The sequence below is a fragment of the Symphalangus syndactylus genome, chromosome 7 (genome assembly GCF_028878055.3).
Source record: "Symphalangus syndactylus isolate Jambi chromosome 7, NHGRI_mSymSyn1-v2.1_pri, whole genome shotgun sequence".
Classification (NCBI taxonomy): Eukaryota; Metazoa; Chordata; class Mammalia; order Primates; family Hylobatidae; genus Symphalangus; species Symphalangus syndactylus.
In genome coordinates this window covers 126,190,586-126,215,243 of record NC_072429.2, presented here as the reverse complement: position 1 = coordinate 126,215,243, position 24,658 = coordinate 126,190,586, and the positions used below count along the sequence as shown (strand labels likewise).

The 24,658-nt window shown below is 38.8% G+C and overlaps 1 long non-coding RNA gene across 3 annotated transcripts in view; it reads right to left on the bottom strand.

Moving 5' to 3' along the window:
* The window catches only part of LOC134737143 (uncharacterized), a 517,224-nt gene that overhangs the window by 56,766 nt on the left and 435,800 nt on the right, over positions 1–24,658 (bottom strand). For all 3 annotated transcript variants that reach the window (XR_010121777.1, XR_010121775.1, XR_010121776.1), the window contains one exon: positions 21,204–21,359. This is a non-coding gene — a long non-coding RNA (uncharacterized lncRNA). The remainder of the gene's footprint in view (positions 1–21,203; positions 21,360–24,658) is intronic.

Genomic DNA, 24,658 nt, shown 5'->3' with positions numbered 1-24,658 from the left:
AAAATGGAGTCAGCCATGGTAGATTTCTTTCACTGCCATAATCTTTGCAAGGGTGGTTTCACAGATATCATTTTATGTATTTAAATTTAGCCCCAGACAAACCAGTGAGCTTCATGATAGAACTAAAAGGAAATACAATCAGTTACACAATTTGTCTCATCCCTACAAAGGGAAAAAACATATATGTCAGTATGTCAGGATCAGCAAAGCTTTTCTGAGAGACAAGATGGTTATTTGTACAAAGCCACAGATTTAGAAGGAGGTGGTGATACTAGCTTTAGGACGTGGGTCTTGCTGTCTTCCATCCCCATGCCCTTGCTTTATGGAAAGCTGTTTCCTACTCTGTCTAGCTTGGGGAAAGAGTGTGTTTGCTCTGGTTTCTGTTGATATGGTTTTGCCTTCAGCACTCACCTTGCTTCAGTATAATTAAAGTGTTTTGTCATAGTTAAAAAGAAAAGATGTTAAATTTTAATTCCCTATGTGCATAATGTGGGCAGGTTTATTTATTTTCCCCTGCAGCTAACACAGGCACATGGAGGGATAGGACCAAAGGATAGAAAAGGGGAAAGGATGAGGAGGAGGCCCTTCTTAGTGGATACCTTTATAAACAAATTAAGCCAATGAGTAGAGATGACAAGGACAGTGGATTCCATAAAGTCCATCAGGAAAAGAAAGAGACGGAAGGAAACAAAATGAAAATGAAGCAGAAGCATCTCCTGTGGCTCAAGCACTACCCTTTGACAGAGGAAGGCTGTAAGCAAGGAGGCATCTAGATATAGATTCCAAATGAGGATAACTGCCCCACCATGGGCCTAGGGAGGGGCTCAGAACTTTGCCCTATTGTCCTTCATTAGCTTGAGTGCAAGACCCCTAATTCTTTCCTCAACACAACTCTTCCCCATCCCCAACAGCGAATCCTGGACATCTTACTACCACTCTGTGTCCAGGAAAGAATGAACTATATAGTTGGACACATCTGATTCCAATCCCAACTGTATTATTTTAGCCTTGTGAACATGCTCAAATCATTCCCTGCCTTTGGGTCTCAATTTTCTCTCTTGTAATGTGGACATAACAATCCCTTGGCTTCTGAAAAAGGCCAATCTGCTCACTAAAATGAAAGACTTTAGGAAACTGCAAAAGGTGACACAGTGAAATATAAAGAGATGGAATTTTCTTCAGGATTCCTGCTTCTATAAGAACACTATGGAACAGAAGTGACCCTCATTATGTTCACGTAGACTAAACAAAAAATAAAACAAAACAAGACAAGCAAATGCTAATTTGTATGAGCTAGCCAGTCAATAAATATACAGTGATGAACACAGAAGACTTTACTCCCAACGAATGCTCTGACCGTACTTTCAAGTGGATTGAGCTTCATGCTAGGTTTCCTACAGACTTCATTGTTATATCCCAGGAAATCACTTACTTTGAGATAGCTACTGGGATTCCCATTCTACAGGCTAAGAAAATGAGAATTGATGAGACATTTTGAGGCCAGTAAATGACAGAGCCAGGCTTAATCTTGATCCACACTCTAGGACTCCAAATCTTGTCCAAGAAGTCATTTGGAGATCCAACAAGCACTGGCCAACAAGCTTCCCTAAACGGGGCTTGAGCTCTGGAAGGAGTTAATGCCCAGACTGTATAATGATATAATTATTAGAAAAGAGATGGACTGAACAAGATAGAATTTGAAAATGTTTAAATGTCTGCAAATGTGTTCCAGGAGGAATGGAGAAAAGTATGCAAGGCCTAGAGCCTGAAGTTGACATGGATATCTTCCTACTTGGGATGTGGCTACTGTTAGCATAGTGGCAAGAAATGAAGGGAAACAAGAATAATACCTAGATTTTCTATCAAGATTCTATATGTTTCAAAGTAATTTTACATATGTTATCTCATTCAAATTTGCCCCTTACTCCACACACCCCTCCAATGCCCTACTTTAGTCCTTTTATCTCCCAGTGGAGTTCCTTTCATAGCTCAACTTCCTATCTTCTCTGGGATACTGAGAGTGATCTTTGGAAAGGCAGATCTGACCATGACACTCTTCAAACAAATTCCTTTGATGACTGTCTGTTACTTTTGGGAGAATAAGAGTTCGAATTCTTCTCATGCCATCCAAGGACCCATCACCCCCTTTCTGCCTCAGCTCTTACACGCTCCCATCACAGCCTCAGTGTTGTTTCTACTCTGCTGAGCTGCTTGCCTTTCCCTGACATTCTGAACAATTTTACTCTTCTGAGCTCTTGCTGTTTCCTGTGCCTCCACCCACTCCTCTTCTGCTTTTTCTATAAAATTTCATTCTTCATGGAGCAGCCCTGTTGTCAGCCAATAACACTCTTTCAGTTAGAATCAGTCACTGCCCCCTCTGTGTGGTCACTGCACTTTGTTGGCAGTATTTGCATTTTAACTTGGAGTATGGTCTGATTGGTTTTGTACAGAGTGAGCATGGTATGTGTCTTTCTAGCTCAGGAGCATCCTTGAGGTCAGACTCTCTGTCTTTTTCATCTTTGTGTCCTTACCACTTAGCATGGCATCTTAGCATAGCAAAGACAGAACACATGTTTGTGGAAGTAAATGTGAATCAATTGTCATAGCATCACCAAATCCATCATGCTCTAGTGTAGAAAATAAAAACCACACTAGTTGTCTTAATGGAAAATTTAATAGAGAACTGGCTAAATACAAGAGGAATGAAAAGGTAACAAAAAAAGTGAAGTTACTGCAGGAAGCAGTTATTAACCTTACAAATATAAGAGATTGGAATTATCAGATTCAAGACATTGGAAAAGAGACCCTGTGAAGATGGGATCCCCACTGGTGAAGAGAAGGTGCTGCCCCACCAGTTGGCACTGGTACCTCTCCAGGGGCATGTTGAGGCTGGTCTGAGAGTGGAAAAAAGCAGAAAACTTGAATCATCTGTTGCCACTAGATGAAGACTGTTCCAGGATGACACTTACAGGAATAGCAAACAGTGCAGCAAGAACAAGTTCTTCCTTTTTTTTTTTTTTATTGAGATGGGGTCTCACTCTGTCACCCAAGCTGGAGTACAGTCGCATGACATCAGCTCACTGCAACCTCTGCCTCCCAGGTTCAAGCAATTCTCCTGCCTCAGCCTCCAGAATAGCTGGGATTACAGGCATCTGTCACCATGCCCGGCTAATTTTGTATTTTTAGTAGAGACGGGGTTTTGCCATGTTGGCCAGGCTGGTCTTGAACTCCTGACCTCAGGTTATTCACCCACCTCATGCTGGGATTGCAGGTATGAGCCACAGTGCCCAGCCAAAAACAAGTTATTTTTCATTCTGGACTCTTGCCTTCCAGTTTGGCAGAACAGAACAGGGGGGCAAGCAGCTCAGGACTAGGGCAGTTTTCAAAGTCCAAGCAGGGTATAGGAGGGTGGGTTTGGAGCTGAGAAACAATAGCTTAGTAACTGGTGTAATCTCTGTGAGGTGGGAAGGTGAGATTATTACTGAGTACATGTGGAGAAACTCATTTGTAAGTGGCTCAGTGGGTGTTCCTAGTTACGCAGTAATTCAGTGGCAGGGCTGGTCTCCAACCTTCCTGCTGCAAGAAAGATCCACACCTGACCCGGCTGATTGTAAATCATTGAAAGCAAGGACAGGATCTGATTCATCTCTGGACTCAGGGAGATATTCATCATTCACAACTGGCAATCATGCTCTCCAGCTAACCAAGATAGAAGCCTCCTAGAACATTCTGGTGCACACCAACTGAGAAGCAGCTCTGCCTGTCTTCCCAAGTGCCTGAAACACAGTTGACACTCGGCAAATGCTTGTTGAATGGAATTAAATTTCATATCAAGAGAGTGTGACTGATTAAGAAAGAATACCTCAAGAAAATTACTACTGACAAAAACATTTTTGTAGTTCCCTATTTTTCCCTTTACATTAATATAAATTTAATATTATTTATTGAGCACCTACTATATGCCATGCTGCATGCTAGAAGCTCAATATATTCCATGTAATTAAAGGTTGAAAATGAAAATTTTACAAATTCATTATCTTTGGGCTCCTTTTCACAGTGGATGGATCCGGAAAGGACTTGTGAATGAATGAAGTGAAGCTTTGATGACTGGAGGTCATGGATTTCTCATTTAAGATAAGAAGTGGCATCCTATGCCAGATGGTTTCCTTCCTCTGCCCTTGCATTTTTTTTTTTTTTTTTTTTCCTCTCTCAGGAAGGGCACCACCATTCTCTTGTGTTTGGCACATTCCAGTTTAGTGCTCACAGCTCTATTATGGCATCCACTACCCTGTAAAGTCCTCTTTCACCCTCTATCAGCTACTGTCACTCATCTCTCCTTTTTGTGATATTTTTAAACTGTGCATGTCCATCAACACCCATAAGAAAATGTGGCATATTATCAGCATAAAGAGCTATCTTTCCCAGGAGACTAAGAATTCCTCAAGGGAAGAAGACCTCCTCTTCCTTGTCCTGCTCCTCCTGCTCCTCTTCCTCCTGCTCCTCCTCCTCCTTCTTCTTTCTTCTTCTCGCCTTCTCAAGAAGGAATGATAATTCCAGTGCCTTTCGCTGACACATTCTAGATGCTTTCTGTCAACGGAGGGATGCTCACTTCAGCTCCTGGACCCGAGGTGCCATCTGCATTCCTGCCCATGGAGATCTTTCATCACTGGATATCTAACTGCTGCTTGTCTGGCCTCTCAGGCAGACATCATGCCCCATTCATTTTTTGCATACCTCTGTAGTACTTACACATCTATCGCATCTTTCATCTCATATCCTCATGACATTCCCTTTCTGTTTGTTATCATTACACCCAGAATGGCTCTTTGAGGTCTCACAGTCATTTTCTTCAAGGTGGAGAAACTGTGAACCAGGAGAAATTCTGGGTCTTCTCAGTCATAGAAGGCTGAAAATGCAATTAGCCATTCTCAGGACAAATAGAATCTCTGAAAGGCATCAAAGGAAGCTCCTTCCTGCGTTTTCCTTTCCTTGTCCTTCTTTTTTTACCCTATCTTCTCTCCCTCCCCACTCATAGATATATAAAACTGGAAAGAATTAAGAAATCCTGTCACCTAAAACTAATATTTTGACAGATGAGGATAGAGAAGATGGGCAGATTGGGGTTCCTAAGTCCCTGATTGTCTTCTTTAAAATGATACCACTGTGACCCCTTATGACTTTTACTTGTGTGGATACGGTTAGGCCCTGCCACCACTTCCGTTTATCTTATTTCCTGAACTGGCTGCTTGGCCTTGTCTTGGAGAGGCAACATGTCCACTGGTAACTCCTTCCATCTCACTGCACATGCCACCACTCACTGCTTGTTTATCAAGAGGTAGAAGAATTTTACTCAAAATTGTGGTTTAAAAATGAAGCAAAATAAAACCTTGATTACAGAGACATATTCAGACACTTGGATTTGTCACTAGGAGTAGCCAATTAGCATTATGTGCTAATTCCATGACATCATGCATATGTGACATTGATAAAGAGACACTGATATTGGGTGTCTATGGTATGCCAGGTAATTTATGTATAATTAAATTAAAAGGCAGATATAATTTCCAGTGTATAGACGAGGCAATTCCAGCTGAGTAAGTTTGAGGGTTCTAATGTAAGGGCTAGGCGTTTGGGCTCTGGAGTCATAAAGACATATTAGTACCTCCCCATCTGAGCTATGCTACCTCCTCACTGTGCAACTGTACGCAACTCATCCTTTTTGTGCCTCACTTTCCTTTTCTGAAAATGTAGATGAATAACACTTTCCAGATCAAGTTGTTTTGAGGATTAAATCGAAAAATTAATGTAAGAAGGTTTAGCATTGTGCCTAGCACATGCTAAATCCTTCTTAAAAGTGATAATTGCCCCAGATCATGGAGCTGCTAAGTGTGATGCAGAGGACTCTGAGAAAGGCAGAGTTTTGTTTCTACCCTTGCTTCTGCCATCTTGCCTGCAGTGTTGGGTTGGCATGAAAATTATAGATAATTTGAATAAAAAACCTAGCACAATAACTACCCTGGAATAAATGGAAACTCCATTCTTGCAGTTGGCTCGGGGTAAAAAAAAAAAAAAAAAAAAAAAAAAGAAAAGAAAAATTGGAGTCATTTTTGACCTTTCTCTCTCATACCTCCCTGATACCATCAGCAGATTCTGTGGCTCTGCCTTCAAAATAAGTCTATGATTGGATCATTTCTCACCGCCTCTGCTGCTGTCACTGCCTTGTTTGGATTACTACAGTGGCCTTCTACCTGATTCCCCTTGCTCCACCCTCCCCAACTTTCAGCCTAGTTTCCACCTAGCAGCTACAGTCAGATTGGAGAATGTGAGTTAGATCAGTAACTCTGCATCCTCCCACAGCAGCTTTGCAATTTGCTCAAAGTAGAAGCTGAAAACCTAACAAAGGCTTACAAAACCTCTGTGAGCTGCAAACCACACCCAACCCCAGCTTCAGCTGTCACTGTTTGCCACTTTTATTGGCTTTTTTTTTGTTCATCAAACACCAGAATACCTTAAACATTTGCATTTGCTGTTGCAATGCTCACGCCTCAGATATTGACATGACTGATTCCTCTTGTCTCTTGAATTTCTTCTCAAAGTTGCCCTATTGATGATGCCTCCCTATTTAAAGTTATACCTGGTTTCCATCGCCATTGCCACCGCAACCATGCTGAGCTCTCTTTCCCACTTTCTTTGCTCTATGTTGCGCCTCCCGTGAGCTGACCCCTTGAGTGTATGAATAATGACTTGATGGTTTCTACTACTTATTGTCAAAATATTCTAGTATCTAATTCTGAGTTGTTTGGCTGTGAGACTGAATATTCTACTTAATTTTTCCTTGGCAGTGAAATATGGACAATGATACATACTTATATGGTTCTGCATGCTTGCACTTGGTCACTCGTTTTTTGAGAAGTAAATAAAACACCATTTCCAAACAGTCTAAACAGAGTGGCTGGCATACACCAAGAGTCAATTAATAGTAATTGTTTTTCATTTGATTAAATGAATTCCATGGCCGGGCACGGTAGCTCACACCTGTAATCCTAGCATTCTGGGAGGCCGAGGCGGGCAGATCACAAGGTCAAGAGTTGGAGACCAGCATGACCAACATAGTGAAACCCCTGTCTCTACTAAAAATACAAAAAAAAAAAAAAAAAAAAAATTAGCCGGGCATGGCAGTGTATGCCTGTAATCCCAGCTACTCAGCAGGCTGAGGCAGGAGAATTGCATGAACCAGGAGGGGGGGGTTTTAGTGAGCCCAGCTGAGATCCTGCCATTGCACTCCAGACCAGGCAACAGTGTAAGACTCTGTCTCAAAAAAAGAAAGAAAAGAAAAGAAAAAGAAGTGAATTCCATTCAATTTGGCTTGACAATGATTTATTGGGTTATACTTTAAAATTAAAATAATAGAGTTTCCCTTTTAAAAGGCATACCAATTATAAATACAGAATTAGTTGTGAAAATGAATATTTACTCAGAATAAGATATCACAAGTTGCACAATGAACTAAAATTAACAAATATAATTAATGTCAGAAAAATCTACATAGTAATATTTTAATTAATTACTTTTAAACACAATTGAATAAAACTTTTTTCCTACTTTTTTGGGCTGTCTGTCTTTTCAAAGATCTCCCTGCCAGATGACAGTGGTGTCTCAATATCATTTTCTTTACAGGGAATCAGAAGTTAACTCAGTCTTTCCTCTAGCATGGTTGACTGGAATTTGTGTTTATTATTGATAGTTGGGATGCATAAAACATATTACCTCACCCACAGGCAGTCATGCTATTTGTAGTACTGCTAGAGATGTGTGCCCTATAAATATTGGACTGCTGATACGTTCTATTTTGTGATTGCACTCAAAGAAGAAAATAATGCATGATGTGTTTATAATTGTATCTGCTGCACAGTCTGCACATCCTGTGAGAAAAGTTGCTCTGCATCGACTGGGCATCCTGACTTTCTTACTGCTTTCACTGTTGTCCCTGTCCCACTTTATCAAATCAAGCCTTGTCTCTTACACACAGAGTCATACTACAAAGGGTTGTGCTGAGATGTGAAAACTTCAGAGGGACTATTTGAAATATTGTTTAAAAAAGATTCATCTAATCAAGATGCCATAATGTCCTCTCTCTCCACCCCCATATATAGCAAAGAGGTGTCTTTCTAATGAAATTTATTTTTTAAGTTAAAATATTTATAAAATGGATAATCTCTTTAGCTCAATTGTCTGTTCACATTAATTGCATTAACATTTATATATGTATGAAGAAAAAATTTAAACTCATAAAACTTTATGATCACAGAAAATTGAATATACACACATATCTATGTGCATAATTATATGTATAGTATGTGTATAATTTTGTTGTAGAGATGTGTGTTGGAGTAATCAATGAAAAACCCTAAAGTGTGGAAAATATGTCAATATAATAGTCTCTGGAGAAAGAAAGTGGGAACATGTTTGCTAGGAAAAAAGGAAGGCGATACAATTTCAACTGTTGGAAAAGAGTTCATACCTGTATAGAAAAACAAATTAAATGGATAATAACTATATCAAATTGCCATCACATTTAAATTCATTTAGATATTTTTAAGAGTGATGTAAATATTGAGATTTGCAAAACGCAAGAAATGACATCCTTTGCAACTCTAGTGAAAAATGCTAGATATCAACCTAAAAATGTGCAAGGATAAATAATTTTTAAAATTTTTGCATCGGGATATATCACTGTCTAATTAATAATGATCCACAAAGTTACCCATGTCCTAATTCCTGGAACCTGTAAATATGTTAGGGTCCATGCTAGAGAGGCATTAAAGTTGCAGATGGAATTAATGTTGCTAATCAGTTGAACATGAGATGAGGTTGTGTGCTTGGATTAGCCAGGTGGGTCCAATGTAATCACAAAGCCTCTTAAAAGTAGAAGAGGGAAGCAGAATAAGGAGAACCAGAGAGCTGCGACCTGACGATGACTTCATCGGATGTTTTTGGCTTTGAAGCTAGAGAGACCATGAGCCAAGGAATGTGGGTGTCCTCTAGAAGTTGCCAAGACAAGGAAATAAATTCTCCCTTAAAGCCTCCAAGAATGAAAGCAGTTCTGCTGACTCCTTGATTTTAGCCCAGTGAGACCCCTTTGGGGCTTCTAATTTCCAGAACTAAAAGAAAATTATTTTTTCCCGTTTTAGGCCCATAAAATTTTTAATAATTCACTACAGCAGCAATAGGAAAGTAATATGTACATATATTAACTGACATTACTTTACTACCATTTTTCAAAGAGAAAAAACAGACCTCTTTGTTACCTTTTCAAGTAATCAAAATACTGAATTGAAAAGTAGTAAAGGAACACTTTTTCATCTCAAGTCCATGTATATAGCAGTCTGAACATTTTAGAATAATGGTTCTCAAACTTTAGTGGGCACCGGAATCACCCAGAGGGCTTATAAACACAGATTGCTATATACTTCACCCACAGTGTTTCTGATTCAGTGGGTCTGGGGTGGGGACAAGGACTTTGCCTTTCTAACAACTCCCTGGGTGCTGCTGCTGCTGTGGGCCTGAGGACACTTGGAGGACCACTGACCAAGAAGACTGAAAGAGAGAAGAGGCTTCTGAGAAGTCAAACCTGTGTTAGAAATTTTATACATTAATGTGTATGTTTTATTCACAGAAATGTCTCTTTAGCCCCTACTTAGAGCCCATTTACTCTGTTTTGAATAATACAACTCAATTTTACTACCAATTTTTTCTGGCTTATATCAGACTATAATAATAAATGACAAACAGGAGGCACTGGCATTTGCTAGACATGAGCAAATTTGCAACAATAATGAAGGAAATCAGGCTGCCTGTGAGGCAGAAGAATGAGAAACCATATGAACTTAAAATATTCACATGGCATATGAATATATGAAGTTAACAGACATACAAAGTTGAAATATTTAAGTATCTGCTTCCTTGTAGTGAATTGGTGATTAATCACCAATACTTGTTTTGCTCTGAAATTGCAATGTCCAATAGAAAAGCCACTAGTCACACGTGGCTATTAAGCACTCAAAACATGCCTGATATGAAGTGAGATGTTCCGTACACGTAAAATGCAGATGGAACTTTGAAGACTAAATATAAAAAAAATGTAAAATACCTTAACAATTTTTAAATATTGAATACATGTCGAAAGGATTAAATTTAGGATATATTGAATTAAAATACAGTATTAAACTTGATTACACTTGTTTCTTTTACTCTTTTAAAGAGATGGCTTCCAGAATATTTTGACTATTCTGAATAACAGTGACTGAATGGGACACTGGTATTTTGTTCAAGACTTTTGAGTTTCTTGAGAGCAGAATGGATTTATTTCCTCAGACTGCCCCAGACCCTTTCGCAGTGCATGGTCTATGGGTAGTATTTGTTTTATATGTGTTGAAAGAATAAATGAATGTATAAGTGAATGGATTAAAGAAAAATGTTTGTGGAGGTATCACACCATCTGATTTCAAACTATACTACAAAGCTGTAGTAATTAAGACAGGATGGTATTGGCAAAAGAGTAGAAACATGGACCAATGAAATAGAATAGAATATTCAGAAATGAGCCCACACATACATGGTCAATTGATTTTTGACAAAGGTTCCAAGAGTGCACAATGAGAAAATGATAGTTTCTTCAATAAATGGTGCTAGAAAAAACAAATTTCTACATGCAGAAAAATGAAAGTTGACCCTTTTTTCACACCACGTATAAAAACTTAACTTGAATTAGATTAAAGACTTAAATTTAAGACTAGAAACTCTAAAACTACTATAAGAACACATAGGAAAAAACTAGAAGACATTAGTCTAGCAAAAATAGACAAAATATTACATCAAATTAAAGGACTTCTGCACCTTAAAGGAAACAATTACTGGCATGCATAGACAACCCACAGAATGGGAGAAAATATTTGTAAACCATATATCCAAAAAGGGGCTAACACCCAAAATATGGAAGGAGCTCACTTAACAAAAAACCCAATTAAAAAATGGGATCTGAATAGACATTTCTTAAAAGATGACAAACGGCCACAAATATATTTTCAGAAAAATTCTCAATATTGTTAATCGTATAGGAAAGACAAATTAAAACCATAAGAAGATATCACTCAACACTTGTCAGAGTGGCTTATATAAAAAAAACAAAGATGTCCTTGCCCACGCCTATGTCCTGAATGGTATTGCCTAGGTTTTCTTCTAGGGTTTTTATGGTTTTAGGTCTAACATATAAGTCTTTAATCCATCTTGAATTAATTTTTGTATAAGGTGTAAGGAAGGGATCCAGTTTCAGCTTTCTACATATGGCTAGCCAGTTTTCCCAGCAATCCTTTCCCCATTGCTTGTTTTTGTCAGGTTTGTCAAAGATCAGATAGTTGTAGATATGCGGCATCATTTCTGAGGGCTCTGTTCTGTTCCATTGATCTATGTCTCTGTTGTGGTACCAGTACCATGCTGTTTTGGTTACTGTAGCCTTGTAGTATAGTTTGAAGTCAGGTAGCGTGATGCCTCCAGCTTTGTTCTTTTGGCTTAGGATTGACTTGGCGATGTGGGCTCTTTTTTGGTTCCATATGAACTTTAAAGTAGTTTTTTCCAATTCTGTGAAGAAAGTCATTGGTAGCTTGATGGGGATGGCATTGAATCTATAAATTACCTTGGGCAGTAAGGCCATTTTCACGATATTGGTTCTTCCAACCCATTAGCATGGAATGTTCTTCCATTTGTTTGTATCCTCTTTTGTTTCATTGAGCAGTGGTTTGTAGTTCTCCTTGAAGAGGTCCTTCACATCCCTTGTAAGTTGGATTCCTAGGTGTTTTATTCTCTTTGAAGCAATTGTGAATGGTAGTTCACTCATGATTTGGCTCTCTGTTTGTCTGTGATTGGTGTCCAAGAATGCTTGTGATTTTTGTACATTGATTTTGTATCCTGAGACTTTGCTGAAGTTGCTAATCAGCTTAAGGAGATTTTGGGCTGAGACAATGGGGTTTTCTAGATATACAATCATGTGATCTGCAAACAGGGACAATTTGACTTCCTCTTTTCCTAATTGAATACCCTTTATTTCCTTCTCCTGCCTGATTGCCCTGGCCAGAACTTCCAGCACTATGTTGAATAGGAGTGGTGAGAGAGGGCATCCCTGTCTTGTGCCAGTTTTCAAAGGGAATGCTTCCAGTTTTTCTAAAACACCAAAAGCAATGGCAACAAAAGTCAAAATTGACAAATGAGATCTAATTAAACTAAAGAGCTTCTGCACAGCAAAAGAAACTACCATCAGAGTGAACAGGCAACCTACAGAATGGGAGAAAATTTTTGCAACCTACTCATCTGACAAAGGGCTAATATCCAGAATCTACAATGAACTCAAACAAATTTACAAAAAAAAACAAACAACCCCATCAAAAAGTGGGCAAAGGACATGAACAGACACTTCTCAAAAGAAGACATTTATGCAGCCAAAAAACACATGAAAAAATGCTCATCATCACTGGCCATCAGAGAAATGCAAATCAAAACCACAATGAGATACCATCTCACACCAGTTAGAATGGCCATCATTAAAAAGTCAGGAAACAACAGGTGCTGGAGAGGATGTGGAGAAATAGGAACACTTTTACACTGTTGGTGGGACTGTAAACTAGTTCAACCATTGTGGAAGTCAGTGTGGTGATTCTCAGGGATCTAGAACTAGAAATACCATTTGACCCAGCCACCCCATTACTGGGTATATACCCAAAGGACTATAAATCATGCTGCTATAAAGACACATGCACATGTATGTTTATTGTGGCACTATTCACAATAGCAAAGAGTTGGAACCAACCCAAATGTCCAACAGCGATAGACTGGATTAAGAAAAGGTGGCGCATATACACCGTGGAATACTATGCAGCCATAAAAAATGATGAGTTCATGTCCTTTGTAGGGACATGGATGAAACTGGAAAACATCATTCTCAGTAAACTATCGCAAGGACAAAAAACCAAATGCCACATGTTCTCACTCATAGGTGGGAATTGAACAATAAGAACTCATGGACACAGGAAGGGGAACATCACACTCCAGGGACTGTTGTGGGGTGGGGGGAGAGGGAAGGGACAGCATTAGGAGATATACCTAATGCTAAATGACAAGTTGATGGGTGCAGCAAACCAATATGGCACATAGATACATATGTAACAGACCTGCACATTGTGCACGTGTACCCTAAAACCTAAAGTATAATAATAAAATTTTTAAAAAAAGAAAAGAAAAAGAAATTCACAGTAATGCAACTTCCTACTCATATATTTTTTTTTTTAAAAGTCATTATTAAAATAAAAAAACTGGTAAAGAGAAAAAAAACAAAGATAACAAGTGTTGGTAAGGATGGGGAGAAAAGGGAAACTTTGTACACTTTTGGTGAGATGTAAATTAGTACAGCCATTATAAAATCCAGTATGGAGCTTCCTCAAAAAAATGAAAAATAGAATTACCACGTGATCCAGCAATCCTACTTCTGGGAATTAACCCATAACATTTGAAATCAGTTTGTCAAAGAGATGTCTGCACCTCTATATTCATTTAACACTATTCACAAGAGTCAAGTTATGGAATCAAGCTAAGTGTTCATCAATGGATGAATGGATACAGAAAATGTGGTATATATACACAGTGGAATACTATTCAGCCTTAAAAAAGAAAATTCTCTCATCTGGACAACACGAATTGTACTGAATAACATGATGTTAGGTAGAATAAGTCAGGCACAGAAAGACAAATACCACATCTTCTCACTTAAATGTAGAATCTAAAACAAACTCATAGAAACAGAGTAGAATGCTGGTTACAGAGGCTGGGGGAATGGAGAATTAATGATGAAAGGGTATAAAATCTGTGAGACACGAATGATGTGATTTATTCTTTTTTGAGTTCTATTGGACCGTGTGTTGAACATCGTTAATAATAGAGAATTGTACATTTCAAATTTGCTAAGAGTACATTTCAAATGTTCTCACTACAAAAAATGTTAAGTATTTGAGGTAATGAAAATATTAATTAGCTTGATATAGTTATTCCACATTATACTCATAAATTATAACATCATGTTGTACCCCACAAATTTATACAATTATAAATTGTCAATTCATGATAAAACAGTATGAAGTAATCTGTTTAAGAAAGTAAGAGACTTCTTGCAGAAATATTTACCACAAAAAATGGATAGGATTTTAAAGCTCATTCTTTAAGGGTTAAAGTAAGCTTCAGTTTTCTGAAAAATACACGAATATGAAGTGTCTCATTCTCTAACAATTCAGGTTGGATGATCTACTACTGTCTTTAGATTTAAAATGACATTCCCTCCAAACAACACATAAATATTTAAAAAACAATTGTGGTGTAAGTTAGTAGCTCGTGAATCATTTATTGAATGAACATGAATTTGACATGCTTATCATACTTGAATTAAGAAGTGGTAAAATATGAAATAAAAAGTCCTAGGCTTAAGAGTCCTAAACTTAAAACTCAGAAGATTTGAAATAGAGTCTTAAATCTCAACCCCAAGTTATGCAAGTCTCACCTTATGCAAATTGTGTTTTAGATGCATTGTTGCACAAGGTACACACTATAATTTTAGGTGTGTAGAACATTTTTGCTCTATGTGTGGAAGTACAAAATGGCCTTATGTCCAGGTGCAAACTAGAAACAAGAATCCAAGTGGGTGGAGGGAGGAAGGGTAGACATCCTTTGTGTTTGTTCTGTTCCCATGAAGATTCTTGCTGCTTTAGGTTGCATTAGTTATTCAGTGTTATTTCTAGCTAAGTCCCTTCTTTTAACATTACAGTTAATGCTGGAAAGCAACCAGGTGATAGCAAGGAAACAAGGAAATAGTTTAATTTATAATTGACTATGTAAATAAGAATGCAATATGAAGAAAGTCAACACATTTCTTTCATTGCACTTCAACAGTGAAAAATATTTTGAATGCAATATGAAAAAGACATGTTAAAGTGTCTGCCACTGCTTTGTCTACTCACTACATGTGGCCATTAAAATTTAAATCAGGATTAATTAACATTGAATGAAATTAAAAATTCAGTTCTTTAGTCATGTGAACTACATTTCAAGGCTCAATGGCTGCATGTGGCTAATGGCTACTGTGTCGGACAATGTGTAGAACATTTTCATCATCACAGACAGTTCCATTGGAAAATGATGCTTTAGGCAATTAATTCTCCTAACTTGTCTGAGCTTGGTCTCCTTATGTAGAAAAAAGGAAGAATAATAGTCAGACCTTAGTTACATCACAAGATTTCTGCGAGAGTCAAATGTTCATAAAAGTACTATGCACGTGGTACATGAAGGCAGATTATTATCATTATCTCAATTGAGGAAAGAAGTTTGGAAGTGAGAACTGGTGGTAGACATATGGTTGGGTGTTCACTCCAAATAAAGCATAGAACTTTCTGTGATGCATCCCTGAATACTTCTATGTCCCTGAATATTGCTGTATCCTGAACACTGTTATATCCTGAATACTGGTTTGGCAGAACAGCTCTTGCGTTCCATCTTACACCTTCTTGGTCTACATGTTCTACTCTAGCCATTGCTAAAATAACCAGTTACCATGCAGGTCAAACCAACAGCATCTAGCCTTGGCTGCACCCTATAAGTCTTGCTTTCTGCCCTGGGCCTTTTATGACATGGCTAATATGCAGTACTTAAAGGAAACTGCTCAGTCATTCTGATGCATATTGCAACTCAGAGTACAGAAGAGGTAGCGCCTTCTGGGATAACCCTTGACCAGTGAAGGTAAAGTGGCGGATAAATACTCCCCTCTTCTATCCCCTAGGTAGCAATTCTACAGAGCATTCTACAAGGCTTCTCAGAGGGTCTGTAAGTGGGACTGAGCCCCAGATGCTCACAGTGGTGTTAGCTCCATAGTGCACCTGTCCATTCCCTGTTTCATTCTCCACAACTCCCACCCCCCATTTCTTGAAGTTACTTCTCCAAAATAAACTCTCTGAAAGTCTCTATCTCAGGTCTTACTTTTTAGGGGGAATTTAGGTTAAGACAAAGTCTTGGGATGATTTCCTGCTTTTAGTCCACAATTTTTTTCAAAGTCATTTGAGATTTGGGATTTAAACAGGTTGCTTTAGTATTGCCCACGGCCTTGGGCTCGATGATATTACTCACATCAATTAGCCAGGCAATTTTTACTGCATCTACAAAGTGAAAGAAGATTGTAAAGATGGAAAAGTCACATATACAAAGTTCTCCATCTCCGTTACAACCCAAATTCCCTACTATGATATTAAAGTCAGCATGTTTTCTGTGAAGTGATTAATGTGTGCCCAGAACTGTGCTAGTCAGTATAACATAATCAGTATGATATGATAGGAATAGATTTATTTCTCATCCCCAAATAGCTTATAAGCAATATAAGAATGTACACTTTGATGTCAGATGATCTGGGTTTCTGATTATTATTTATCTCAAAACCACAGTTGTTTCCTTCATATTGGTTTGTATTTTATAACGACTTATTTACGAATTAGACTGTAAGCTCAATGAGGGTAAGAACTGTGTCCTGTCACTGAACGCTTTATCCTCTATCCCAGGATAGTACCTGGCACACAGAAGGTGCTCAGTAAATTATTTTTGATTTAATGAATGACTGTTAATACTTATTGAGTTTTAACTTTGTGCTAGGCCAGGGGTTGGCAAACGGTCAGTTGGCCAAATCCATCCCATAGCCTATTTTCGTAAATCAAATTTTATGGGAACTTCGCCATCCTTGTCCCTGGCCACATTGTCTATGGCTTCTGTTTAGCTACAATGGCAGAGTCGAGCAGCTGTGACAGAAACTATATAATTCACACAGCCAAAAACATTCACCATCTGGCCCTTTACAGAAACACTTACCTATCCCTGTGTTGGGCTATAGATTTCTATGAAAACTAAATTTTCTGTATGAGCTATAACATGAAAAATGTCTGTGTCAAACCCCTACTGAATAGAAGCCATTATTCTAGAATACTGCACACCAAGGCACAGAGAATATTGTCTGTGTATAGAGTCTGAAGGTGTGAAGGAGAGAGAGCTAACAGCCTTTTCAACACGGCCTGGAACAGGGACCTGGCCAAGCCTACTCTTCCTCTTGGTGTAGTGTCTTCATGGCCTTAGCAGCAGATAGGAGGAATCACTTTTATTTCTCCCCCAAACCCCCTACTCAGAATATCTCCATTCTGCTTTCTTTTGATGAGATTCATAGTTACCAATTTATCAAAAGAGTAAATTCACGTGTCTATTTTTTTTTATTGTATCTACATCCCTAGATTCCAGGATAGTGCTTCTCCATTATAAATGTTTACGGAATTCATGAACTTTTCCCATATTATAGATGAGGAAACTGAGGTTCAGTCAAAAGAAATAGTCTTGTTTGTTGCAGATACAGAAGCTATGGTCCCTTCATACAGGTAATGAATAGTGGAGATAGATTCAAACGTGGGTCTACTTGGCTCAACAGCTGGGTTTTCTGTCCTGCAACCTGCCACCTGGTAGCTGTGCGCTTCAGCCAGGTCCTTCAGCACTCTAGGGCTTACTTTGCTCATCCATAAAATGGGCAGAGAGTTGGGAATTAACTGGATGATTGCTAAATTCATTTCTTAACTGTGGAAGGTACTAAAACAATACGAGCTGTTGTTTGTAGTCATAAACTGAAAAGACCAGTTTTGTTTAGCTGAGGTGAGAAAACGTTTTCAAAAATAGGGAAAAACATGAAGGAATATTATAGTGGCTGAGCAATGTAATCAAATAAGTTACTGTTTTATATAGCTTCAGGCCCCATGCCACAACTAGGTCAAAAATCACTTGAGTAAGACTCAAAGGTCAAGTTGACCAGAAAATAAAAATCAAATGGACCAAGTGGCAGAGACAAAGCCCACTTTGCTTTCAAACTAATACCCTCTATTCGAGCTGGAAAGGGCTTATCTCAATTGCTTAATCCCATGACAACACTTTGCACGGGTTCTCCTTGGTTTTCCCAGTGCCGTAAATCTTGTTTCTCTTTAACCCATGCTAATTTTATGTTGTTTTTTTATCAGTATTTTTAAATTGCAATTATAAAAATCATTTTCTTCCTCTCTTCCCTTTACTTTTAAAGGCATGCTCCTTAAAATCTTCTACACTCAGGTCTCCTTACCTGTGACCTGCCATCTCATCAGCTTTTTTGTCAAAGCCTCAGTGTGGCTTCAGAGCACAGGGCTTATTTTTACTTTTATGTCCTGACTTGCCCTGGGCCGCCTGAGTCATTCAGAAAAGGTGGCCCAGGGACATGAAGACCATTTCTTTTCCTTAATTCCCATAATTAATTGCTTTTTAATTAGGGGCAATGACTCTTTGGCAAATGACCCTGCCAAATACTTGCTTACTCCCCTTGTGGCTATTCAGCTTCGGCCACTGAAACCACACGGTTAGTTGCAGATGAAGTGTGATGAGCTATTTCGGGAATATTGAGCCAGATCCTGATCTTGCCAGGCTACAGAGGGTTGGTTATTCATGAACTATGGGGGCTTTTTAAATATACAATGGTTGTTGTGCTTGAAAACTTGGAAGATATTTAAACAAAATATTTTTTCAACAGTTTTTCAATGAATATTTACTGCATTTACCATTTTAAGTGTCAGGACATGAAGATAAGGCAGACAGATTATGCTTCTGCCTTCACAGGCATTCTAGTGCAGACAGACAGAAAATGTACAAGAAACCAGTAGTATACATATGCACAAACAAATACACAAGTGATTGGTGATAAGTGCTCTAAAAGAAATAGAATATGATGATGAGGTACACAGCGGTGTGATGCTGAAGATAAGAAGCCAAGCAAGTCATCTCTGAAAAGGAAACATTTGAGCAGAGGTTTGAGTGATAAGAAAGAGCCAAGCATATGAGGAACTGGCTGAGTAGGAGTGGGGGTGTCCAGGTAGATGGGCTAATAACTACATAAACTCTCAGATGAGAAGGAGCTTGGTAGGTTTGGGAACACAACCGAGCCCAGTGTGGCAAGTTGGGTGAGCATGGAGGATAGTAATTCATGTTCAAATGAGAGAGGTACAAAGGGGCTGGATAATGTTGACATTGCTAACTGTGTAAAGAGTACAGGCACCAACTGTGTGCTGGGAAACTTGCTGGGTACTGGGGGTGTAAAGACCAATAAAATATGTTTATGGACCAGATAAATTGCCCTGAGGGCCTTACCTTATTGCATATTGCCAGTTGTCAGCGTATGTCAGCAATGGCAAGCTCCTCAGGTCTCAGTGTATTCAGGTAAAGCTCCCTCCCCAACCCAGGACTTCTATCACTGATGCTCCTGGACTGCTGGGACTTATCACATAACCATTACACTTCTCATCCCTCCCTCCTTAGTCACCATCAGAGGTCAAGGCTCCCATCTAATCTCTTATCAATGGACCTGCCTGCAGGCTTCCCAAATATGACTCTATCCGAATCTCTTTCTGCTCTTCTAAACCCCTGTTCCCCACCCCTGGAATTCACAGTGAATCAAATCTGAATCTATCCCCATCTTTCTCTGCCCACTGGAATTCACAATAAGACATGAATAAACCCCCATATGTTCCACAGTTTCTTGGTCCTATCACCTCCTTGATGTAAATGAAGACTTTCTGTTCCCTGATAAAGCAGCTTCCCCTGTGACTGGTGACTGTTTCCTCTCTCACACCTCAGATAACTTGAGGCCTGGGGGTGAGGAGGCTACCTCCTTTCTCTCTGTTGTCTTTCCCTACTCCAAAAATCCTAGCATCTTTGAAGCCCATCATTAGACTTTATTACTCAAAAGAACTTGGCATAGAGGAAAGTGTTGACTCTAGTTACATATTTTATTATTGTTTTTTAGAGCAGTAGAGGAAACTCATGGTCAAGGTCATAGACCCTGGAATCAGATTGCCTAGGTTGGATTCGGTCTCTGCCATTTACTAGTTATGACAGTAAAAAAGGTTAATTAATACTTTGGGACCCGGGTTATTCATCTTTAGAATGAGGATAGGGTAGAGGTGAAAATTAAATGAGGTAATACACATGAAGTACATTGAATGGTGTTTGGTATATTTTAAGTGCCATATAAATGTCTGTAATTATTTTGTTGTTATTAACTGACTGATAACTTGAATGTCTGGCTTACTTCTTCCTCTTCTCCTCTCTGTCCGATATCATTCTTGGCAAATTCAGCATTCATGAAGGTGGAATCTCTATGACTCTGGCCCAGTAGCTCTTTGGCCTAGTAGCTCCAACCATTTCTTCCTCCACCCACCTCTGCCACCTACTCACATAGTCATGCCCTAGGATTTGTCATCTCTAGCAATTGCATCACCTTCAAAATCTTGATATCAGTACATTCCACTTGCATATAGTACTCTTCTGTCCTGGTAGTTTATTCACTCCGGCATCTTCCCTCTGGAGACTGACATCATTATCTCAAATCCACTCACCCTTCTACAGCTTTTTCTCTATGTATGTTTCCCTTCTCATCTTCACTTCTCTCACCTTCTAGCTTATAGTTTATGGCCCATCATTAAGATCAACGCCTTGAAAAACCAGTTATCTCTCTTTCCTTTCTCTCCTTTTGCCATTCTTGACTAGATAAATACTGGATAAATCCAAACAATCACTTAGTCTGAGCTTGCTCCTGAGAAGTTGAAATATCACAATATTACTCACAGGACTCACTTTGCATGTGCACTTGGTTACCAGATAATCTAACTCAGATAACAGTTAATCTAACATTTCTATAGCAGATTTACTTTTCCAATTTCTGAGATAATCATTGCATATCTTCTCTCTCCTTAAGTCTCCAGGACCTCTCCCCATGAGCTGATATTTTATTTTCATACTTTACTGAAAAATTAGATGAAATCAACATTATCTTCAATTCCCTCCACTGATTCTATGCCCTAGCTCCATCTGTACATTCCTTCCCATGATAATTGAAGATCTGTCTCTACTCCTCTCTAAGACAAGCCAGTTCTTGCTCTTTGGATCTCATTCTTCCAACACTTTAAAATACCTCATTCTTACAACTATTCCCCTTTTCCCCAGCATTGTCAACATTTTTCTCTCTATGGGATCAATTTCATCAGCACTCAAACATGTTTTAGTATCCTTGTTCTTACCAGAGAAATAAGGACCTTGACTTGAGCCCAGGTCACCATGCTGGACACCTTCTCTTGGCTCCTCTGGATCCACTCTGACCTTTCTCCACCTTGGACACTGTGTCAATAGTTTCCATGCACTCAGGTTTAAGGTTGAATTTGCTAAATAAGCACCTCCTGCAGGAGATTGGAGGAAGAGAGGAGAATAGCATCAGAGTATTTACTTCCCTAGAAACTGCACTCAAAGCACAGAGTTACAGTGCCATCTCTTAAGGTTGCCCGTGTCCTGCACATATCTTCATACACAGTACTTTAATGAATAAACCTTCCCAGAATTATCTTAATTTGACTGTGCCTTCTAACTTTTACTAGAATCCTGCCTGGTAAGGTCATCTTCTAGCTACAGCTCAAATTCTCTGCTATAACAATCTCTTGGTTTTTCTTATATTTTTCTGGCTGCTCCTTCTCAATGCCTATACTGGCTCTTCCCAAATTGAATAGATGTCTATATGTCAAAGTATCCCAAGGCTTTGTCCTAATCCCTTTCTTTTCTCTGTCCCATTTTTACCTTATGATCTCATGTAGTTCACAGCTTGAGATACATTCTATATGTACTAGTGACTTTCAGATTTACATCTCCAGCAAAAACTCATATTCTAAGTTAAATACATTCACGTAACTACCCAGTAGACATCTTCACTCGGAATCTAAAGGGCATATCACATTTCACACGGCCACAATAATGACAATGATCCCAACCCCTGAAGTCTTTCAAAGGAATCTCCCTCTCCACAGACTTCTCTGCCTAATATGAGTACCACAATACACCCTGCTTCCCAGGCAAAAAACCTAAAAACCTTGATTTGTCTCATTTCTTATAACCCACATTCAATCCATCAATAAATCTTATCAATTACATCTCCAATAGATCCCAAATCCAACCACTTTTCACCATCTCACTGCTGTGACAGTCCAAGACACTGTCTCTCCTTGCCTGAGCTTCTGAAATAGCATCATATCTGGATTGCCTGAACTCACTTTTAATAGTCCAGTCTTTACCTTGCAGTCACAGTAATTTTTCTAAAGTGTAAGCTATCCCCCTCCTTTAAATCTGCCAGAGCTCTCACTGCTCCCAAAATAAAATCCAGACTTATGATCATGATCTGTATGACCTGACATGACTTGACCTCGACTGCTGACTTCGATGTCCTCACTCTCTCTTCTGTCCCTGCTCATTCACCATTGTCCATAAACACTGAACTTTCTTTTGTCCCTTGAACATTTCAAACTCATTCCTATCCCTGGGCTTTGCTCATGATATTGTTCGCTTGGAATAGCTCCCCTCATTTCTGCCTGGCTCACATCTTCTCTGAACTAAAATAGTATCCTCTTCCTGGTTACTCTCAGAAATATCACCCTATATTATCCTCTCAATTGCATTTATCGTTGCTTAAAATTATTTAATTTATTTATCTCTGTATATGTTCATTATCTATCTCTCCTCATAGCTGAGAAGAGAGTTGCTCCACAATATCCCACCTTTAGAGTTGTGCATGGCACATGATATGTGCTTAATAAATATTTGTGGAATAAATAGATGAATGAAAAACACAAAAATAAGTTAAAATTGTGATAAGTACTGTGAATTAAGCAAAAGGTGTCATGGAAGCTATAACAGTGGGGACTTGCATAAGACTGGGTAGTCACTGAAGGACTTTCTGAAGAAGTGACATTTAAGCTGAGACCTGAAAGGTGAGTTAGAGTAAGTGCAATGTGGGGAAAGAACTGTCCAGGCCAGGGAAGCACCATGTGTAGGTGATCTGAGGCCATGAAGAACTTGGTGCATTCGAGAAATGAAGGAGGCTGGTATGGATTGAATGGAGAGCATGGCATGAGATGAGTTTGAAAGCCAGTAGAAATCACTTATAGAAATGTGGTAAATGCTGATGTACAGTCATGCACAAAGGAGGCAATGCCCGGGGAAGGTAAGCTGCTGGAGCTGAAGGAATGGAATTCAAGAAAGTCTTTACAGAAGCAGAAATATTGAGGCTGAGAAGTCACCAGAAGGATGGGAATGGAGGAGTGAGAGGAGTACATCAGAGAGGCACACGCAATGGCAGACAAGTATACAACAAGCTGCATATTCTGGGAACCACAGGTATGGTGTGTCCAGAAAGGCACAGCTAAGAGGAACACTCAAGTGACTGTCTTGCTTGTCTTTATATCTCTAGCCCACTCTAGGCAGTTAATCAATATTGGTTCATTGAACCAGGAAAAAAGGAAATACAGGAGACGAATCTGGAGAACTAGGTAGGAGCCGAGCCACAAGCATCCTTATGTCCTTACTAAGGGTATGAAATTTTATTCAATGAAAATAAAACATAATAAAAAGTCTTATGATAGAACTGACATGATGAGATGGAAAACCTAGTCAATCTCATATTTTCTCAGAGTTTTAAAGAGTAGCCCACTTATTGATTAATTTAGTAAGAAATTTATCATTCATCTAATTGATTTGGTGCTGCACACACTCACAATTTGCTCAATATAATTTTATTGTGAATCTTAAGCCTTGTGGTAATTTTCCAGAATACATTCGGTTCTTTATTCTAGGATTGGGATGTGGAGTTCAATCCTAAGCAAAGTTTTCTATTGGGACAATTGCAAATTTAAAACGATTAGCTTTAAATAGAACACTGTTTCTTATCATGGATTATTTTGGTTCTTAAATGTCCGTCAAAGTAATAATAGGAGACTTGAGCTATTTTAAATATTTCAAAAGTCCAACACATTTATCAATGATTAGGTTGCACATACTAATTAAATTTCAAGGTTCTTTAGCATTAGCTAAAATTACACTAATTTCAATGTGCGGTCACATTGATGAGCATGAATGACAGTCTTAAGTGATGATAGTCTCTTTGCTGAGCAGTGTCCCTGTGTAAAGATCCATAACTCTCCAATCATCTTTGGAGGACCTGAGATCAATTTGCATGAAATAGTAATCATTAGACATTTCTGGGAAAGAACTCATCCTAAGGAAAATTTCAGTCAAGTAGCTCAAGTTCAGGCCAATGGCAATGAAGGACTGTTGAAGGGAAGGTAGGATTTATAACACAAAACTATCTGGGTGGTCTTAGAACTTAGTCACTGAGAGCCAGGGCTTTGGAATGTTACATATCTTCACTTGAATCCTAGCTTACCAATTCTTTGTGGGTAACTTTGGACATTGGCCCAATCCTGTAGAGCCTCGATTTTCTCATTTGTGAGGTGGGAATCATCATGGGTACTATATAAGTTTGTATTAGGGAGAGGGGCTATGCATGAAAACTATTGCTCTAAATTCTCCATAAAGAAAAAAGTGGCTATGTTCTGTCCTACTCTGTCCAGGCCTTCTCAGGCCTTCAACCATTGCCCATGCCCACAGCCCAGTCATCATCATCCACTTAGTTGCAATGTGACTCCACATGTGTTCT